This window comes from Dicentrarchus labrax, unplaced genomic scaffold, assembly GCF_905237075.1.
Source record: "Dicentrarchus labrax unplaced genomic scaffold, dlabrax2021, whole genome shotgun sequence".
Classification (NCBI taxonomy): Eukaryota; Metazoa; Chordata; class Actinopteri; family Moronidae; genus Dicentrarchus; species Dicentrarchus labrax.
The window spans coordinates 3,202,149-3,223,351 of NW_026136709.1; the positions used below are offsets into that span (position 1 = coordinate 3,202,149).

Sequence of the window (21,203 nt, forward strand, 5' to 3'; positions counted from 1 at the left end):
TGACATTTTAACTACAGATACACTGACTGTTACACTCTTTCAGGCCTGCTTTTAACATGTAATAGATTCTGAGCTGTTGCAGTTTGTCAATCTACAGTATATGATTCCTGACTGGTCATGCCTGCACTGATTCTATCTCTCATTAAAGAGCAGGGACCCAATTCCACACAGAGGCTTACAGGAGTGGATTACTGGATGCTTGGCTCCGGGGCCTTAATTGAATTAGTGGATTAAATCATCTCGGCTCTGTTTCATTTAGGCCTAATCCAGGCTATAGCGATGGCTGAAATTTAAAAGACCTGTTGTTGCTGATCGGTGGCTGAAAGGTTCTGTCATGCTTTAAAGAAAACACATTTCCTTAATTGCAGCTTGTTACTGTGGGCGACAGGTTCCTAAATGAAGACAAAATAATGTACCAAAGTTTTGGTTATTTCACATTCCTGTATTTGTTTGTTTCTCTCAGCTCTTCTCATTGGTTTGAAGTGGGCGGGGCTTAGTCAGAAATGGGTGACATTGGGCATATGTCAAAAAGAGGGGATGCCATCACCTTTGTTGGCAAAATTAATAAAAAACATCCCCCTTGTTAACCTGCCAATCCCAGTCTCCATCCCCTAGTACCAACTAGGCATGGGTGATATGAAAATTTCATTTCACAATTATCTTAGCCAAAATAATTGCAATAAACAATATTTTCACAATAATCATTAAAATATATCTCATACTTTCGGAATGACACTAAAACATACTTTATATTTGGAAATACACACATACATTAATGGATGCTGTCCTATCCCTGCCCAGACCTATAACCAATAAATTATTCAGAATTATTCCATAATGCGGATGCTCCCATTGGGTCATCCCCCCATTCAAAATGAACAAATTGCCCACTAGCTAAGTATAGCACACATCTAACACCTCATATACAGATTGAGTAGTTGAGGTAGGCTATTAGGGTTGAGTAGAACCATGCCGTGCAGATTTGCATTACCATTACCACTTTAAACGCACCGAGTTGTGCTGAGCCAGATGGCCAAAACATTCGCGCGCTATGCCCCTCCCACTGCTGTGGAGGCTGTCCTGGCCAGCCCCAGCAGGCAATTGGCTGACATAGGAGGTTCATCAGCTGATTAAACTTCCCTTGACACTGGACACTCTTTCTTCCTACAGCTGGCATCCAGCCTGCATCTTTGTCTTTTGTCTTGTCCTATGATTTGTGTTGACCTTAGTTTATTAAATGACTCTTTTTTACGAGTAAAGTGCCTTTGATATTTAGTATTGTACCATTTCCACACAAGTTTTTGTTCTGGTGTTTTAGAGTGGTTACCTTTTATAGACTTTATTTTGGTGGGTATTTAAGGGAGAAGCATTTTGGTCCCCAATATATTTAGTTTGCAAGTCAACTCCTGTCTGTAAAGTACAGAGGAGTTTGTCTTAAGTTACTGCTGATTAAAACATTTCCTGATTTTGCAGATTCATATAATGAAAGTGTTTCAGTGACGCTGGTCCCTCTTTTTCACTCAGTTTTGAGCTCTCTCGACCATCGCAGCTCTCTCTGCCTGTAATGACACTCTTTCAAGCCAGTAGCCCTGTTGTAATAGAGATTCAAATCCCAGCCGCGTTGGGCTGGTGTGCCGAGTCAAACCGAGTTGAGCCAAGCCTGCATGTGTATGGGAAAATGACATATGAGTGACTGTGATAATATGGCTGTTGACAGTGGAAGTCAGCTTCTGTGACAGTAATCAAAATGCTGCTAGTACAAAAAAACAATGGGTTCAGATGTTTTGACGCATGTTACACATTTTGTCATTGTGTGTCACACTTTAGTCTTTTATTCCATACAGTAGGACTGCCAAGTTCTCTGCATCTGATGGATAAATAGGGGCTAACAAACCATTTGGTCTAAAACAAACAAAAACTATATCAGAATGCAATGAACCTGTAAGGCATGTAAAAAATGTATAAAGATAAAACTGCATGAATTCCCCGTATTCAAGCAATTGCCTCAATGGAAAAACAATTAATATTACGCTTTAGGTTGTACTGATCATTTTACTTCAGTGTAGCTTCAAGATTGTTTGTAAAACAAACAGACTGAGGCACTTTATAATGGTGCCTGTACTGCATTGTGAGCTTCAGTTATTCTGCTTCTAGCGGTTCCACTGCTGCATTTTAATGCCAGTGGGTGCACTTGACCCCTTGTCCACACATAAGCTTTAAAAGCCCAGAATAGAACACAACCAGCATGTACATGCATTATCCAGTGCATTTTCCCTTTATCATCATTTTTTCAAGTGTTAGGAGGAGAGAAGTAAAAAATATGATGCTGCAACTGAGTAGTATGTTTTTCATGCTGTTTATGCTAGACAAAAGTGCACTGAGAGTTTATAAGGAAAACGTGTAAATAAGTTATACAACGTCCCACGTGGCCCTCAGCAGTTACATCAGGGGCCAGAAATAAGACAAGTAGAGATGAGATATGTCTGCTGCGGAGGCATTGATAGGCGTTCAAAGCCACAGCAAGTGGGCAACCATATCAACGGGATATTTGCACCAAATTTACATTTAAAGCAGATGTCTGTTTATTCCTCACAGTATGAATTTTTCATATGACCACAATTTTGTATAATAACATAGATACATCATAGTTTTGAATGAACATCAGCACAGGCCAAATATGGGGGTTGTGTAAAAGGGAAACCTTGCCAGTTTTCAACCAACTTTGTATCATTACAATGTGGGTAGTATACAGTATTTGACTTTGATAGTGGTGCGTGTAGATGCTGTTTGAACTACAGATTGTACTTCCCGCATTTTTTGCAAACCTGTCTCCACGGACAGTTGGATCAAGAGATGCAAAAGGTACATCATCTGGCCGACAAATGTGGAGCTCTGGATGCAGGCAACTGTGGAGGACTGAATGCGCCAAAATCTAAAATAAATACCCCAATAAATATGCCATTAAATGCACCAATACTAATGTTAAAAATACAGACATTCATCGTGCTTCTGTATTTATTTATCTTTCCATGAATTTCCCTTTTTACTTTCCAATTGAATTATCCATTTTATTTATTAATTTCAACTTTAACTTTAACTTAAAATCTTATTTCTTTCTTTATGTATTTATTTCTGTATCATTTCCCCATTGCATCTCCTCCCCTATTTATTTAAAACGCCCACAATGTTGTGAATGAAACAACAAACACCTGCAATGATGTGCACTAAAAGCAAGCAAAATAAATAACCCATTAAAACAACAAAAACATGCCATTAAGTGCACCAAATATAATATAAAAAAATAAATATAGACATTCAGTAATTTGTAAATGTGACACTGATATTTCTTTCTTAATTTGCTTCTGTATTTATATACCTTTGCATCAATTCCCCTAATTATTTACTTACTCGTTTGAATATCCATTTATTTTAAATACTCGTTTGAATATCCATTTATTTTAAATTTTATTTATTTATACATGTATTTATTTCTCTACATTTTCTCTTTATATTTCCCCCCATTTATTCAAAACAGGACTGAAGGACTGTGGAGGACTGAAAACGCCAAAATCAAAAATGTACGAATAATTAAATACCCAATAATAAATTAATTAATATGCCATTTAATACACCAAAACTAATATTAATACACATAGACATTCATTAATTTAGAAATGTGACATTCATTGATATTTCTTTCTTTAATTTGCTTCTACATTTATTTACCTTTGCATTAAACCCTATGTATTTACTTTCCTATGTAGTTTTCCAATTCATTTATTATTTCATTTCTGTATCATTTCCCACTCCTATTCATTTAAAACATCCAAAAGCTTGTAAATGAAGCAGCAGATGAATGAACAAGAGATTTTTTTGGTTCTTCCACAAAACAAAGCACATAAAATCAAGGATAGCACAGAAGTTATCCAAAAAATCACTTGTTCGTTCATCTGCTGCTTCATTTACAAGCTTTTGGCTGTTACCTTTACATTGCATCCTGCTTCTAGTGGCAGCTGTGAGGCAGTTGCACTCTAATCAGGGTTTTAGGAAGATTAAGTTTGTATTGCCAACATTCTTCATGGAATTAATTTTATTTCATTTTATCAATGCCGGACAGACATTCATTTGTCCCAGTTTGCCAGTGTGCTATGGTTTGAGTGGTGAGCTCACTTCTGCACATGATGGGGAATGTTACAGATAGTTGCTTCCTGTTCACATGCTCACTTGGAGAAAAGATACTGAGTTTAAGGAGTTGTGAACTGTGGGCCGGCCACATTTTTCTTTTTTTGGCACAGCTAGGGCAGGTACCTGTAGTTCTAATCACTGGGCTGACCATAACCTCTGGTGCTGCTAATCAACACCAGTGTGCCAGATGCTCCTTTTGCACCTTATGAGGTTGAACCAGAAAACATCCTTAAAAGAGTCACTCTCTCCCACTGAGTGGACGGAGACGAACTAACGCTTAACAAACCAGTAAAACCTGTTGTTTGAGAGCCTGGCTGAACAGTCAACTGCTATGCCAGCGCTATTAAAAGTAGCACCAAAGATAGAAAGACAGACAACTGCGACTAAAAGCAGGTAACAGGCTGGAGACTGGTATACAATTTAAGTAGAGGCTATGCTGGAAACAGCTAAGGACTGGTTCAAAGACAAGTGGGTGTAAACACCGACTAGCTATATCTCAAGCATACTGGCTGAATAGACGCACATTTTCAGGACAGGAGAATCTAGCAAATGACTATTTATGGCACACATTTGCCAAATTAGATATCCTGTCTCAGTCCGGTGCTATTGTGAAGAAACATCAACTGATGACATACAGCTGTATCACCCGATTGATCTTAGGGTCACTGACTGGAGGACAAAGAGTCTCAAATAATAAGCTGAAAAAAGCACTGAGGATGGCTACAACCACAAGCTAACACACCCGGGTAATGAGACAACAAGCAGCAGCTGCGAGAGTGAACTCTGGGTTCCACCTGAGGAACCTACGAGGCAACTCTGCTTGACAAACATGAAGGAGCTCTAGGTGTAACCACAAAAGAGACTTGGAAAGGGCAAACAAAGACAGAGGGAGAGGTGGAAGAAGCAGAGGCAGCTGTAATAGGACCTGGCTCTCACTGCGACACCGTTCACCTTGCGGTTATATTTGAGTTTCAACCACAAACCAGAGAGCCCTTTTGTCATTCACCAACTCAAAGTTAATTGAGCTAATCTTCCTCAGTTACGACATACATCATCTCTGGCTGAAAAAATTTAAAACAGTGTGAATCAATAGCTGGAGGGCATATTGGCCTTACACCACATGTGGGATCTAGAGATGGGACAAATAATCCATATGGAGATATATTACTATACATCCCCTCAGGATAGGAGAGCACCATTCCTTTAATCTATAGTTGAATATGTATAGTCAATTCGGTAAATAAACTGCAGTTTTTACACAAAAAATACATTTTTAAACTTGGGAATATTTCTTTCATCAGTTACACAAATCCAACCATACCTCATACCTTTACAGCATGAGGCAATTTATTTCTGCCATACAACATGATCTGCCACCTCTGTTACCCTATATACACGTCACATTAGCATATGATTAGGGTTTCCACACGTCCTGGAAAGCATGGAAATTTAGAGACTAGTATGATTTATAGTCCCCCTCCAAATTGATGAAAATGATCAGAAATCCTGGAAATAATCTACAATTTAATTGTATTTTAGCCTCTTACTCAGATTGCCTTGGTGCATATTTTGTTTGAAACTCAACTGTTGTTAAGACGATAATATGATCATCAATATGATATGACATTTCAAAGTGGGAATGCTGGAATGGACTCACTGCAATCTTTTCTGCATCATAATGAACCTGAAAAAAAAAAAGGAGGCATAAAACTAGACTATATGTCAATATGATGCCTACCAGTAAATTATACAATCATTTTAGAGCAAGATGCAAAACTGGAAAATGTCCTGGAAAAGGTCCTAAAAAAATATTTTTTTAAAAGAGGGGGAACCCTGATGATTTGTATCTGGATATCCTATCTGGATAAGGACACAGGGTGCAGGGTGTATACACATGCATAATGCTTTTCCGATGGGACTGGATTGGCCAAGAGTTGATAAGTCATCTTGAGGTGTGTTTAGTCAGAAAGCAAACACAAATTTCACTGCTGGATCACAAATGTCTCGCTCAATGTCAATTAAATTTAATCACATCTTTCAATTGAATCCAATTCTAATTTGCATATTGATGTTACTTGAATGCTTATTGATGTCAGGTATCAATGCAAAGCTCTATGGATTGGATGTCATTTTCCAGATAATGTATCCAGGGGCGTAGTGGGGAGGTAAACCCAGGTGAACTTAGTTTATCCACCTCTTTGAATTAAGGCTGAGAGTTTGTTTATCCATTGTCAGATCAACTGTATCAATCAATAAGGGGAAAAAAAGCCCTGTATTTACCACTACACCCCTGAAGGTATCCTGAAACATATACTTATGTTAATATTGGTGGAAATGGAGCCTACATTTAACAACTTAACCCCAACATCAATAGATATAACATTAGCTTATTAACTAGTGTACATTTAAGGAAATGCAAGGGTAAATTTTATTTGCAATTATTTAATTATTACTAAGTATATGTTAATGTTTATAACTGAATATTGAATTACTTATAATCCAAAAGACACCATCATATAACATGAACGATGACCTCCTTCTCCATTCGGCATTCATCTGTAATTAAATTCAATTAACTTTGAACCTTTACAAAAGCCATCGAAAGGCACCATAATGTGTGCAAGAGTTATGTTTTTAAGTTCAGCGTTATCATTATACAGTTATTCACTTGAGATTATGCAACATCTCTAATGTTAAAGACTGATTAAGATAACCCTGATGTAACTGTTTCAAGGTTAGGGAGTAATATCACCTTCATTATTTTATCAAATCAATCTTGGCACTGAGTAGAAGACAGGATGCAAATCGTGGTCTCTGGTGTTGAAGGCACATGCACTTGTTCCCAACCATCCGCCTCTTCCTAAGGACTTTTTGTTGTGTTTTTGAAGAACACTGGAGAACATTTGGACAGTTATTATTCAGGTGATCATGCTTAGAAAACAGAACAATTTTCTGGTTAACACAATCTCCAGTTGCTTCAATTTAAGAGCAACATCCAATAAATTGTGCATACCAGAATTATCTATGTCACGACACCATTCATATCATCCGCAACTTATTTCTTAATGGTATAGCATTTAGCCTGCTTCCACTGTTGGAACTTTCCCAGGGGCCCAGAACAGTTCTAGGAACTCTACCTGCTTGACCACACACAATTTAGTTCTGCCATAGTTTTTGGTGCCAAAAAGAAGTCTCTTCTTTAGGAACTACCCTGGCAGAGTTATAGTTTGAGACTCTCATTGGCTAAACCCAGACCCGGCACTTCATACAACTTGTGTGCAGCTTGTGTGAGCTTCATTTACACACTGAGAGAGTACAAGATTCCCCATTAAAATAAGGGTGGGCATATCTTGTTAATTTAGCCATAAAACAGGTGCTCTGGAGGTTTTAGTCTCTTCATTTCATCATGTCTTCTTTGCATACTTTCATTACATCGATTCAAACATCAGAACCGTGCCTTGTAAATACAAAGACAGACAAAATCATTCCTTGTTTTTGTTTTCTCGTGTGTGAAATTGCATTTCAAACGCTGCAGATGTTTTTTAATCTGTTGTTGGACAAATTTATTTAATCTTCATGGTTCTTCAGAAGCAATAAAAACAAACAAGAATGTGCAAAAGTACTTCCTAGTTTAGTTCCTGAGTTTAGTCCCTGTTGCTGCACAGTTCTGGAAGATGTTTGGTCAAAAAGGGGCTATTGTGAGTTAACCTGTTAACCCCATCCGTTATGCTTCCTAGCCTGAGTATACAGTATCTTTCTGTTATCATAACTCCAACACTGTATCAGAAAATTCTACATATAGTGTGAAAGTGAGGAGCAGGGGAACACAATCCATGCTACTTTTTGTGTTGACTCACAAGAGAATACCCTCCATACATTCACTGAATTGAATATACAATCTGATGGAGTTAAAAAAATACTTTCTTACATAAAGGAAAAGCTAAATAAGCTTGTCCCTGATGTATCGCTATGCAACAAATCTCAGGGTGTGGAAGGAATAGTGTTAACATACAGAAGCCTTGTCCTTTGTTCAAAGTTAAAAGACTTGAGCACTGATGTTTCCTCGGCCACCTCAGAGATCCGTGGCATTGATATTCTCTTACAGCCGTTTTCTCATTATCCTGGGAGTGTCACAGAATCAATCAAGGCTTCAAAGAGCTAAAGGACAGCTTTTATCTTACACTCGCATTACTGAGAGGGAATTAATGCTGATATTTTACAACAAGAAGGGAGTGCCTATGATGTAGCTATTGCTTCTTGATTTGACAAATATTCTAGAGTAGACCTTTAAGATTCCCTTTTAACAACACATCTGTATAATTCAGTATCTGGCAACATCCTACCTGTTACCTACAAATCAAATCCATTTGCCTAGCCATTTTACTCTACTTAAGCAGGACTGAGACAGGCCAAGAACCGCAAACCGGATTTGCTTCCCTTAGGCACATCCACCCATCCTTGGTCAGATATATTGGGTAGCTGAGAAAGGCTCCAAAGGGAGGCATCCTTACCAGATGCCCAAAGCATTCCAACTGGCTCCTTTCAACACGAAGGAGCAGCAATTCTACTCTGAGTTTTTATTATTTAAACTGGTAGAATAATTCAGGTGATTGATTCCCATGAGTAGTTGATTTATTTAATTGGGTTAGGGTTAATAGTTTAACTTTTGATTTAACACTCTATTCACACATCAACTATTACAAAATCCTGTGGTTGGTCTGTTGTGTCTACATCACAAATAACCACATCAGTTAGTCTTATTAGAACCAGACCAACACCCATGTGAATGCCAAGGCATTTGCAGGCCAGATAGGATAGGATTAGTATTGCAGTTGGATGATCCAAGAACGACAGCAGCCTAAAGTAACAGTAAACCAGGTTAGTTGCAAGAGCAAACCAACTGACAGCAAGCAAAAGAAAATAATTTTGCTAATATCTCATTCTTTCAGTCACTATACCCTTATCAGGAACGGATGTCCTGGCAAATCAAGAACTAAGCCATTAGGTTTTGCAACCTTATTACCACCTTATTACTACCAGGTCTACTGCACAAATACATTATGTCAATCCCATACTCCATCTTACCCTCAGTTATGAACAAGACCTCAAGATAGCCCTTCACTTGGGTCAGCAACTTGCTCACTACTCAAAGCGGGCATTCCAACATTCTATGGAACCGTGGTCTAACTTGGAGATGTTGATTCTCATCGCAATCTGCTGCAAAACATCCCAGTTCACGCTGGAGGTCACTCAGGCGTTTGAATAATTTAAGATACCCAGGCTATTGATTTGCAACCTGGAATGCAGGCAGGGAAAGGTGTGAGTAATAAATTGAATGGAGAGGGTGAGCAAAGAGCTTGGATGGAGAGGAGGCAATGTAATGGCATTAAACCTTTTTGGATATTGACATTGTCTGTGTGTTAAAACAAAGTAATGGTGTATGTCTGCAGAGCATCAAATGTTTTGACAGCAGCAGAGAGAGGAAGCGCTAATCATTTCTACTGTTGCTATGCAACTATTGTAAATCTGTTTGGCAAAATTTTAAGTGTTTTGAATACCATACTGAACCCTAACACACTGGTCAATTCTCATAGCTGTTGGGAAAATACACTAAACATGCAAAATAGTAGTGCTGAGACATGTAATTAAAATATCACAAAAGATTTATAAATTAATATTTATATTGTGCTGATTATGGTATTTACAGGCTTCATAAATGGAAGGAAATTAACAGAGGTAAAAAAAAAACATGAAACGAGAGAAATGAAACCAAAAAGAAGACAGTGAAAAGAAAAGGCTGACAGAGACCAGAGAAGAAAGAGAGGCTGGTTAATTTGTGACCTCAGTGACCTTGGTGGTTGCAGTGGGTAACGATTGATGCCTTTTCACAGCTTTCTCTCCCATTAGTGGCGTAATAAGAAAGAGCCCATCACCTGTGTCACCTGAGGGCTGATGCCGCCTCCACATCCATCATCCCACAACAAAAGGTGACCCATATTATCCAGGTAGCCATCTCTTATAATGCTGTCTGCTTTCAGGCTGTTGCACAGAATACCATGGCTTTGAAACACTTTAATTTCTACTCACTAAGTGGCAAGTGTTTACAAACTCATATAAGTTGCTGGCCTCAATCACAAACTGAGAACAACTAAAATAAAATCTAAGACCAAGAATTCCACAGTGGTAGAAATAGTGGAACCACCTGCCCATAGCCTAAATAACTTGCAAGAAGAAGCCAGTCTGGAGCTTTATTGTTCAATCTCACCACTTTCATCCACCTTTTTTCTAACCTCTTTGTCCAGCAAATAGCCAAGAGACAGGGTTAGAGACTAGCTGGTGGACATTTACTGTAAAGGCTAAAGATAATTTTCTCAGGTGCTGAAACCAGAGCTAAAAGGAGAGCAAATACTCATGAGGTGGGCAGAAACACAATTATGAATGTTGCCCTGTATCTGCCAGATGCTGAAGTAGGCAACTGCTTGACAACACATTTGCCAAAAATGTTTCAATACAATAGCTTGTTGTGTTGCCCGCAAATGACTCACTGTCTAAAGATATAGTTACTCTAGATGGCATTACCTTGGGCTCTAGCACCACTGTCAGGAATCTTGGAGTTATCTTTGATCAAGATTTGTCATTTAATTCCCACATGAAGCAGACCTCTAGGACTGCCTTCTTTCATTTACGTAATATTAGAAAAATTAGACACATCCTATCACAGACAGATGCAGAAAAACTAATCCATACATTTGTTACTTCTAGGCTGGATTACTGCAACTCTTTATTATCAGGTTGCCCAGATAAGTCCATTAAAACGCTCCAATTAATTCAGAACGCTGCAGCACGAGTACTGACAGGAACTAGGAAAAGAGATCACATCTCTCCTGTACTAGCTTCTCTGCACTGGCTCCCTGTAAAATGTAGAATAGAATTTAAAATTCTCCTCCTCACCTATAAAGCTCTTCATGGTCAGGCCCCTTCATATCTTAAAGAGCTCATAGTACCCTATTACCCCTCTAGAACACTACGTTCTCTGAATGCTGGGCTACTTGTGGTTCCTATAGTCTCTAAAAGTAGAACAGGAGCCAGAGCCTTCAGTTACCAAGCTCCTCTCCTGTGGAACCAGCTTCCAGTTGTGGTTCTGGAGGCAGACACCCTCACCACATTCAAGAGTAGGCTTAAGACATTCCTCTTTGATAAAGCTTATAGTTAGGGCTGGATCAGGTGAGTCCTGAACCATCCCTTAGTTATGCTGCTATAGGCCTAGACTATCGGGGGATTTCCCATGGTGCACTGAGCTCCTCTCTTCCTCTCTCTTTCTGCACTCATTCATGTCCCATTAATGCATGTTACTAACTTCACTTCTTCCCCGGAGTTCTTGTGCTTTCTCGTCTCGCAGGTTCTCATCGATCCTGGTGGAGCCTCCTGCCATGGTCCTGCTAGATTGCCATTGCCAATACTGTTGTTGCTGTGCACCTGTCTGTCTGTCTGTCTGTCTGTCTGTCTGTCTCTCTCTCTCTCTCTCACCCCAACTGGTCGAGACAGACGACCACCCACCTAGAGCCGAAGGATCTGTCCTAGGTTTCTGCCTTTTAACAGGCAGTTTTTCCTTGCCCTTGTCGCCATGGTCTTGCTCATGGTGGTACTGTTGGGTCTCTGTAAATAATGTTATAAAGAGTTCGGTCTAGACCTGCTCTATTTGAAAAGTGTCCTGAGATAACTTCTGTTATGTATTGGCGCTATACAAATAAAATTGAATTGAAATGCACAAATAATTAATTCATGCAGGTTTAACAAAGACAGTGAGGTCAAAGATTCAGGTGTGTTATGGTAGTAGCAGCTAATGTAGCCTGGCCCCAGTAGTGTAAGCAGAGATGACAAGCGGGCTCAAGTAAAACTACTTAATAATTTATCAAACTTTATTTTGCCACTCCATAAGGAGCCAGGCAAAGACCTGCAAAAGGATGCGTAGAGTTCACCTTTAACATTGGCATGTAGGTTGAACCTGGCTAGCTAACATTATCATAGAGGGTTTTCTGATAAATGAAGCTACAAGAGTAGCAGCAAGTCTTATTATACTGAGGTTGGGAGGCATGGGGGGCACAACGTGGCCACTAAAAATCCTTTTGACTCTACATAACTTTCTTCTATGGTTCTTTTCTAGCATTGTCTTATACCAAAGACATGATAAAGACCTATAAAACCATGATGAAAATAATGTTAAACAAGGATCTTTCTCCAAGCAGCCCTTATACATGTATTAAAGTCTAACATGCTCAATGTGTATAGTACAGTGTTTCTCAAACTTTTTACACACGTGCCACCTCAGAAAAATATGAGGATTGACATTAAAATACAGCGGCATAGGCTGCCCCTGTTCAGCTACACACAGTTCACTCAGGAGGCAGCTTTATTGCTCATAAGATTTAATTGAATTTATTGTTGACTGTTGTTGAATCCTGAATGGAACCGGTTCAAAACCCAGAGCTAATTTGGTGGAAAATGTGGTCCACACTTCTCTTTCCAATAGTTCCATTTTGGAGCGATGATTGCAGCCTTTCTGAACCATTCATTTTGCCTTCACTTACTATCTTACCATCAGTATTCTTCTACCGACCACTAGAGGAAACTTGTGCATACCACCAGTGGGAAATGTACCATATAGTATTTCTAGTCATTTTAAGTTAACGAAAACACAATGATTCTTATATTCAGTAATTATACACTAATTAAAACATACTTATGAATATTATATTCCATTTCTGACAATAGATCTTCCTAAATGTTACATACTGAACCTTTAAATGTTGTATAAAAAGTTCATGGCTTGTTACTCATAAACACTACTGATGGGCATATTTATTTGTTGATTTTGTTATTTGTATATCTGTAACAGAAAAGATGGAGGGAAGGGGGTTCCTTGAGACTGAATAAGCACAGGACCCACATTTTTCCACTCCACTGTTGTTTAGAACTGTCTCTCTGTCAAGACATACTGTGCTCATCAATGATGGCTCAACTTGCCATCTCAACCATCTCCACACATAAAGACAAATGCAATTATGTTAATTACTCCCAACGCGTGTGCTCTATGGTAGAAGTCTTTTCAGTTTCCAGAGGTTCAAACAGTGATCACCTGCCGACTTTTGAGCCACTGCTGCAGAAATGTCGTTTTTTTTTTTTTTTTACCTCTTGTTTTTCTGTGCTGCCACTGTCCACTGCCTCAGGCCCTGTGTGCATTGTGCCTCCACAGCAGTGGTGTCACAGTGAGGAAACATACATGTCCATCAGTAACATACAGAGTGGATGCACCTGAACAAGAACAGGCAGACTGCAGTTTCTTTTTTGTCTTAAAGTAGACAGCGCTTTTGTTTACTTCCTTTATGGGGTAAGCCTTTCACTGGAAGGACGGCACCTGTAATTTAAATGTCTCCCATGTCACGCTGTTGAATTTCAGTCAGTGGTTTCAAACTGTTTCACTTGGCACAATAAATAGGTGACTGCATACAGAATATGTATGTATTGAAGCAGAGCAGACACAAATGGAGCTACAGCTTGAGGAAAAAAGAAGCTTGAGGAAAGAAAGAGGCTGTTCACATTCATTAGCTTCAATCCATAAAGTGAAATTTTAGTGTGAGACCATATGTGATGCGATCTGGGAAAACCCGTCGGATGTCGCGCTGGCACGTTTCGAGGAAATAATCTCCCATAACGTGCTTTGCCTAGGCTATAAACACTACAAAGACGGTTCACCAATCAAAGCCCTAAACCACATGAATGAAGTCATATCATATCAATGCACATTTTCCCGCCAGATATATGTTGTAACAATGTGATATGTTTTGATAAACCTAACGTTAACGTTACGTGAGGATGTGAGAGTCTACGGAGATGGCGGAGATGGCGGAGCGCAAGAGAAGAGAGTCTGAGGTAGCTGCTCACTTAAATGATGCTGCACGTCTCAACTTGGTAAGTCCTGGCGATGCCAATGCCCTGAACGACGTGATCATGGATTATTTCACATCCAGAGATCCAAGAGATGATGAAGGATCGGATTATAATGAATTTACCGAAGAAGAGGAGTCTGATGAAGTTAAGCTAGCTATGCTATTCTTAATGTAAGATACAAGGTGCACTTGCTATTTTAAATGACCAATGTGTAAGACTTGTTATCAAAAACCTACAAGGACAACATTACGATTAAAACATCCAGAGACCGCACCAGTAATAAAACAACAATAAAACAACAACAATTTACTAAATTTTAAAATGCCATCCCCCTCAGGTAACTTATCTCCTTGTGTAATGATAACCGTGATGTAGGTTAGCCTAGTGCTGTTCCTGACAGGCTAGAAAGTTCCCTGGAATATCTTGTTTGTTCAGAGTAACTTTATCCATTACCATTTTCCCGTTATACATTTCTTTTGAACGGCGACACAAAGGCTTAAAACTTCAAGTTAAAGCCACAAACTATGGCTGTTTATGCATGTAAGTTCAGCTGACATGTGACAATGTTAATGTTCGAGATGCAGACTGCAGCATTAACGTCAGGTTAATAGACTCGGTGATGTTCATGATCAGTGACCCTCATTAGGGTATCTGCCTCGCTGAAGCTCACACAGACTGAGCAGCAACGACACAAACACACCCCCTCCTCTCTTTTTCTGAGGCTCTCTGTCACAGCACTGCAGACACACACACACACACACCAAGTTGCGCCCCCGCCCCCCTCACCTGTAGCTCTAGATGCTTGAAAAAGGAGCGAGATCGACAGCCCAAGAGGAAAGGTGGAGCAGAGAGGGAGAGGTTTAAAAAGCTAAAAGCACTTTTACATCAGTAGGCGCCAAACCTAACTCACTCTGGTGTTTTGCGTTAATCCGGTGGTGGTGGCCTGAATTATTGTCCCAGTCCGCCCCTGTTCATGATTGCTCCATGCTAGTGACATTCAAGGCTGTAGTAGCCTTGCATTACAGATGGTGAAGACGGTTTCTTCCCTCTGTGACATATTTTGCAATTTAAATGTAAGACATATAAATCTTATTTCGGGAGAGAGATGTTGGATTGAGCCAGATCCGATTGCTTCTTGTCTGTGCTGTGCAAGCCTGCACGTATCATGTTAATTTTTTTTGATAGTAGACTACACCTTAACATATTGTTAACGTTTTGGTCGCACCTTGTCAAACAACATAATCTAATCATGATGATGATGATGATGATGATGGTTTTGAGTAATAATAGTAGTACTACTATAGTAGTAACCTATGTCTTATGGGCATAGACATATTGCAATGGTGAAATACTTGTGTGATGGATTGTCAATGTTGATTATTAGTACTTATGTAGTTCAGCCTTTTTTATAGAATACATATGTCTTACAGTTATTCATTCTTCCTCATTTCAGATGATGACCATCCCATATCCATTATTGAAGATGTAGCAAAGATACTAACACCAGTTCCACTTCAAGAAGATAATGGTGATGATGTGCAAGAGTTTGTATGTGCATGCAAATACGACAATGGTCATCCATGTTCAACACGTTTCATGCAAGAGGAGCTGCAGATGATTCGCTACTGTTTCCTGGAAATGACAAGGGAAGAGCTAGATATCGCCGTTTTAGCTAAACTCTTGTGTGGAATGCATTTTTCTCAGCTAACATCCCGCACCCATAAAAAAGAACAGACAGTTCGGAAGTCCTAAAGAACTGATTTCTTTCACCATGGGGAGAAAATATGCAGGGATACGTTTAAATATCTCCATGCCATTGGCCAGGTCAAGCTAGATGCTCTTATTAAGCATTATAAAGAGCATGGTGTTACTCCTCGAATGCATGGCAACAAAAAGCGTCAGCCTCCTAATGCACTGAAGAAAGAGGACAATATGTATGTTGTACATTTCATTATAAACTATGCTGAAACTCATGGCATGCATCCTTCAGGGAGGGTACCAGGCTTTTGGAGGAGTGATTTGAAACTTCCTCCAACTAACTGTATGAAGGTGAAGGTGTACTCTGATTATTGTGTGGCAGTTGCTGCAGCGAATCTGGTGTGGTTTCTGTAGTTATGTTTCGTCGTATCTGGCGGGAAGTGGTGCCATTTGTTGTCACAATGCAGCCAGCAACTGACCTGTGTTGGACATAAATATCAAAAACGCATTAGTGAGGCTGCCAAAAAGGCTGATTCAGAGAAGGCAGAGCTGCATCGTCTGGCCACTGAACATCTGGAGAAAGCTAGAGTAGACCGTAACAACTTTGTAAGGATTCAAAAGCAAACTTGCCTGCTGGGTTGGAGTTAGGTTCACACATTCCTTGTAGTTATGAGGGACAGGTACATTATAGCATGGACTTTGCACAACAGATTCACTACCCCAATGATCCCCTCCAACCAGGGCCGATGTATTTCAAAACACCACGTAAGTGTGGAGTTTTTGGTGTAGCATGTGAGGCCTTGCCAAAGCAGGTTACTTTCTTGTTGGATGAATCCATACAGACTGGTAAAGGTAGCAACTGTGTTATTAGCCTTTTACACTCAGAATTATGGACTGGGTGAAATGCACATGCACCTTCATGCAGATAACTGTGCGGGACAAAACAAGAACTCCTTTGTGATGTGGTATCTATTGTGGCGTGTCTTGACAGGTCGTAATGTGTCAGTCAAAATGAGTTTCCTTCTTGCTGGGCACACAAAGTTTTCCTGTGACTGGTGCTTTGGGCTCTTTAAAAGAAATTTTAGGAGGAATAAGGTTGACTGCTTGGATGACATTGCCCAAGTGGTTCAAAACTCAAGTCCATCTGGAGTCAGTGTACCATGTCTTTGTGGTAGAGAGGATGGCACTGTTCTTGTACCTATGTATGACTGGGGCACATTCTTGGGTACATACTTCAGAAAATTACCCACCATTAAAGGCTTTCATCATTTCTTGTTCTGTCAGGGCTCCACAATAGTAAGAATGAAAAAATTCCTTAATAGTGAGGAAGTTTCCCAAGACTTAGGGAGAAATGGTGTCGACTTTGATGCACTTGACCCAAGTGCTTTGCCTGATCAACTCCTCCCAAAGGGGCTTGATGCTAAAAGGCAACAGTATCTTTACAATGAGATAAGGGAATTTGTGACAAAAGACAAGCAGGACTTGGTTTGCCCCCTCCCTCAGGCTATAAATATGAATGAGGATTAATTCAGTGATTCTGGGGACAGTCATTGTATACTAGTCTTGAATACAAGGGTTGCATCTATAGTTAGTGTTGTTACTCAACTTTTCCATTTGAATTTACAATAAGTCATGATATACTGCATATTTTTAAATTTTCTGTATATATATACTGCATATTTCAGATATTTTCTGCATAGTTATACTGCATATTTTTTTATATTGTTCTGGATCTTTATACTGCATGATTTGATGATATTCTGAATAATAGCTGAACAATAATTACATAGAATATTGTTACTCAACTTTTCCATTTGAATTTACAATAAGTCATGATATACTGCATATTTTTATATTTTCTGTATGTGTTATATATATATATATATATATATATATATATACACTTTCAGATTTTTCTGCATATTTATACTGCATGATTTGATGATACTCTGCAACAATATTACATTGAATAGCCTATGTGTTGTTCCCTTCACTTTTCCTTTTTAAATTCACAATAATTTTATACTTGACACTGTCTTTAATACATATATAATGTACAGTAACTTAAAAAAAAGAAAAAGAGAAAAAGATACGTAAAACAAATTCAATTCATTGAATGTTGAATGAATAAATACATTCTTGATTTTCACCCAATTCACGAGTGTTGTGTGTTTGCTTGGTGCCAAAGTAACAATTTTGTATCTTTTACAACATATACAGTGACTAAAATAAGTCTGTGCAATAATAGAGTAATGAAAATGTAACATGTGATATTTGATTGTTAAATTGTTCTATTTAGAATGTCTATCTTTAAACCTGTATTCTCAAAATTCCGTTTATAAAACCATGTTAATAAGCTGATTCAGTTAATAATAACATTTGTTACAGACATGCTATGAAAAAAAGGAAAACAGATTTGAAAATAGCTTGAAAGCAGCTTTAAGGTGGTATCAGAATCTTAAGTTGGTAAAATTTTACCATGTGATGGGTTTTCCCAGATCACAGCACATATATTGATTCATATATTGATTTTTCTCAGTTTTTTCCATACAGATGCAACCACAAGTCAAAACAGAATATTTCCACATTTATGCAAACATAAATTAAATTAAACAAAAAGTAACCCAGAAGTTACAAACAGCAAACAGAAAATGACTCTTGCTTGTAACAAATGTGTCACTGTTGATGTTTTCATTTCTAGGAGAAGACTGTAGTGTGGCAAGGTCATTTCTTAATCATTCAACGTTGTACTGTGTCAAGGAAAGATAATCATTAATTATTTTAGTAATGTTTAATAAGGAAATATTATTATGATATATTGAGTTGGGGTTAATGCATTCGCAATGAAGCTCAGAATGAAATGGTAAATAGTAAAAATAAACATCTAATAAACAGAAACTGACCTTTCTCCACGACAACTGAGAAAATTTGCTGATGAAGAGCTTGAAATGTGGTTGAAAGCTCCAGAAAAATGTAGATATACAATTATTTATTGTCATCCAATCCCATGAAAAGATAAAATCCTTACCTCGATATGTTCTGACTTCCCGACATTGTCTGTATATTCCATATTTCTATTTACGATAAAGATTCAACAGTAATTCCCTAAAACAGCTTATTAAACGTCACTCAAGCAGGAGGAAGTAGTGCACATGTCTGGGACTCTTTTATGCAATGGATTAATACACCTTTGGTGCTGTAACCCAGTGCAACAGTGTGGCTTGCTGATGGGTTCTGTAAGTCATTTTGAGAAACTTTCTCAAAGTAATGACTTATTATCATTAAAATACTGAGAACGTTTTACTAAGTAAAATACTAAGTCAAAATATTGAGAAAGTTGTTCATTTTCAGAGATATTAAGTCATTATTTTGAGAATGTTTCTCATTATATTGACTTACAGAATCCTTTTTTTTAAATCATATTGGCAGATTTAGGCTTCCATACCATCCTGATTGTAGATGGGAGTATGCTGTCAACTTGTTTTTCTTCTTTTATTTACTGGTTAACATCACTCCACAGTACCGGAAATTAGATAGCATCACATTTTCTGGATACCAACGTGCACTGATTTAATATTGTGCCGAGGACACACAATATCACAGGGTTAAGCGCCATAAAGGCTGAATCCTACATAATGCAAACAATAGCATATTTTGGTTAGACCCTCTCTGCCTGGTCTTCCCATGTCTTTTAAACTCCAGTTACCCAGTTAGTAACACAGGGAGCCTATTAGCAATGTGTAGACGTGTAGAAGTCCAATGACATCATTCAAGTTATTTTCTCGAGACTCCATGAATCTCCTCCAGGCTGAGCTAAAATTCTGATGATGTATAAATTGATCTAAACATGGTGGAGTGCCCCTTTAAGCTGCAGTAGGTAACTTTTCTAACTGCAGCTTTAAAGCAGGAATTCATTAGTGATAGGGAAGGCCTAAAATGCAACTTCTCAATAAATAAAAAGCTTCTGAGCTTCAAAGTATTTTGCAGATGTTACACAATGTACATAAGTGTAGTCTGCTTTCTATATTTCACACTTAAATTATCTGTATAACAGTATTATCAAATTAGAATTAGATGAAAAATCATGGCAAATATCAGGAGTGCTATTATGATTAATAGCTTACAGTAATTATTGTACGACTTATGAAGCATCAAAAGGAACTAATTGAGTGTATATAAAAATAAAGTAATAGTTCACTGTGTGAGTCAGTGCAGTTTTATTGAGTCTGAAACAGAAACAATACTTTCTTTTACTGCATGCTGTCTGCTTCTGTGCATTGAAGCACACATGCAGTCATTAACACACCAACAACCAGAGTGAATATTTTCAAGAGAAATTAGATCCATTAACAGTAAAAATATGTAGAGTGGTTTAAACAAATATGAGAAAAGCTCCCATCCTCCAGTGTCATTAATGTATATTGGAGCTTCAACAAAGTCTCTCTGATCTTTCCCTCTGCCTCCCATCACTTCCGCCCTCTCAGTGAGAGAAATGACTGCCAGTATTGAAAAGCATCAACTTTTCTTATTTTCAAGCTGAGCCCCCTTTCTTTCGTGATCGCTTGCTACCCTCCTCTCCTGCTTCTGCGCTGTCCATCTCCCCCCAACAGAGGTGGGAGTAAGTCACACGTGCAAGTCTCAAGCAAGTCATTTTTGTGAGAGTCGAGTCAAGTCAAGTCAAGTCAAGTCAAGTCATAGCTTAGGTCAAGCAAGTCACAAGTCAAGTCATAGAAATATCATAAGCTGATGACAACCGTCTTAAAGTGCTGGTAGCTCATGTTTTCATTGCATAGTATTCCATTAAACACATAGGTAACATTGCAATTAAAATATGTTTTAATCAAAATCAATTAAAGATGTTATCATTTGAAAATGTTGTCCATGCTTTTCTACTAAGCTGTCATCTCTAATTTCTCATTAAATATACAGCCCCTCACTGTTATGTGGACATATACAGTATGTGGTAAAGTAAAACCATAGACTGTATTAGGCAAAATGAGCGCATGAATAATGTCACTGTCTGTCAAACATAAATCTATAGTTGCAATGAGCTTCCAAGGACCGCTAGGAAGGGTAGGCTATGTTGATTCACTGTACATTGTACTAGGGCTGCAACTAACAATTATTTTGGTTGTCGACTAATCTATTGATTATTTTTTCGATTAGTCACGATTATTTTGGCATTTATTTTTGCACTACTACTAAAATAGAACAAAACAGAAAGATGCATCATTCCAGAAGCTGAAGTCTGTGCATCATGTTTTATCACAGTGTGGTACCTAATACCAATTATTACTGATTTCTTCATTGATTAAATATCTTACAAATTAATTATTAATCCAAATAATAGTGCATCCAAATCATAGATTACC

General features: G+C 38.4%; 1 long non-coding RNA gene across 1 annotated transcript in view; it reads left to right on the forward strand.

The window, feature by feature from the left end:
- LOC127369195 (uncharacterized) overlaps positions 1-12,029 on the forward strand; it is a 102,855-nt gene extending 90,826 nt beyond the window's left edge. The window contains exon 4 of the long non-coding RNA XR_007886030.1: positions 10,077-12,029. This is a non-coding gene — a long non-coding RNA (uncharacterized LOC127369195). The remainder of the gene's footprint in view (positions 1-10,076) is intronic.
- The last annotated feature ends 9,174 nt before the right edge of the window (positions 12,030-21,203 follow it).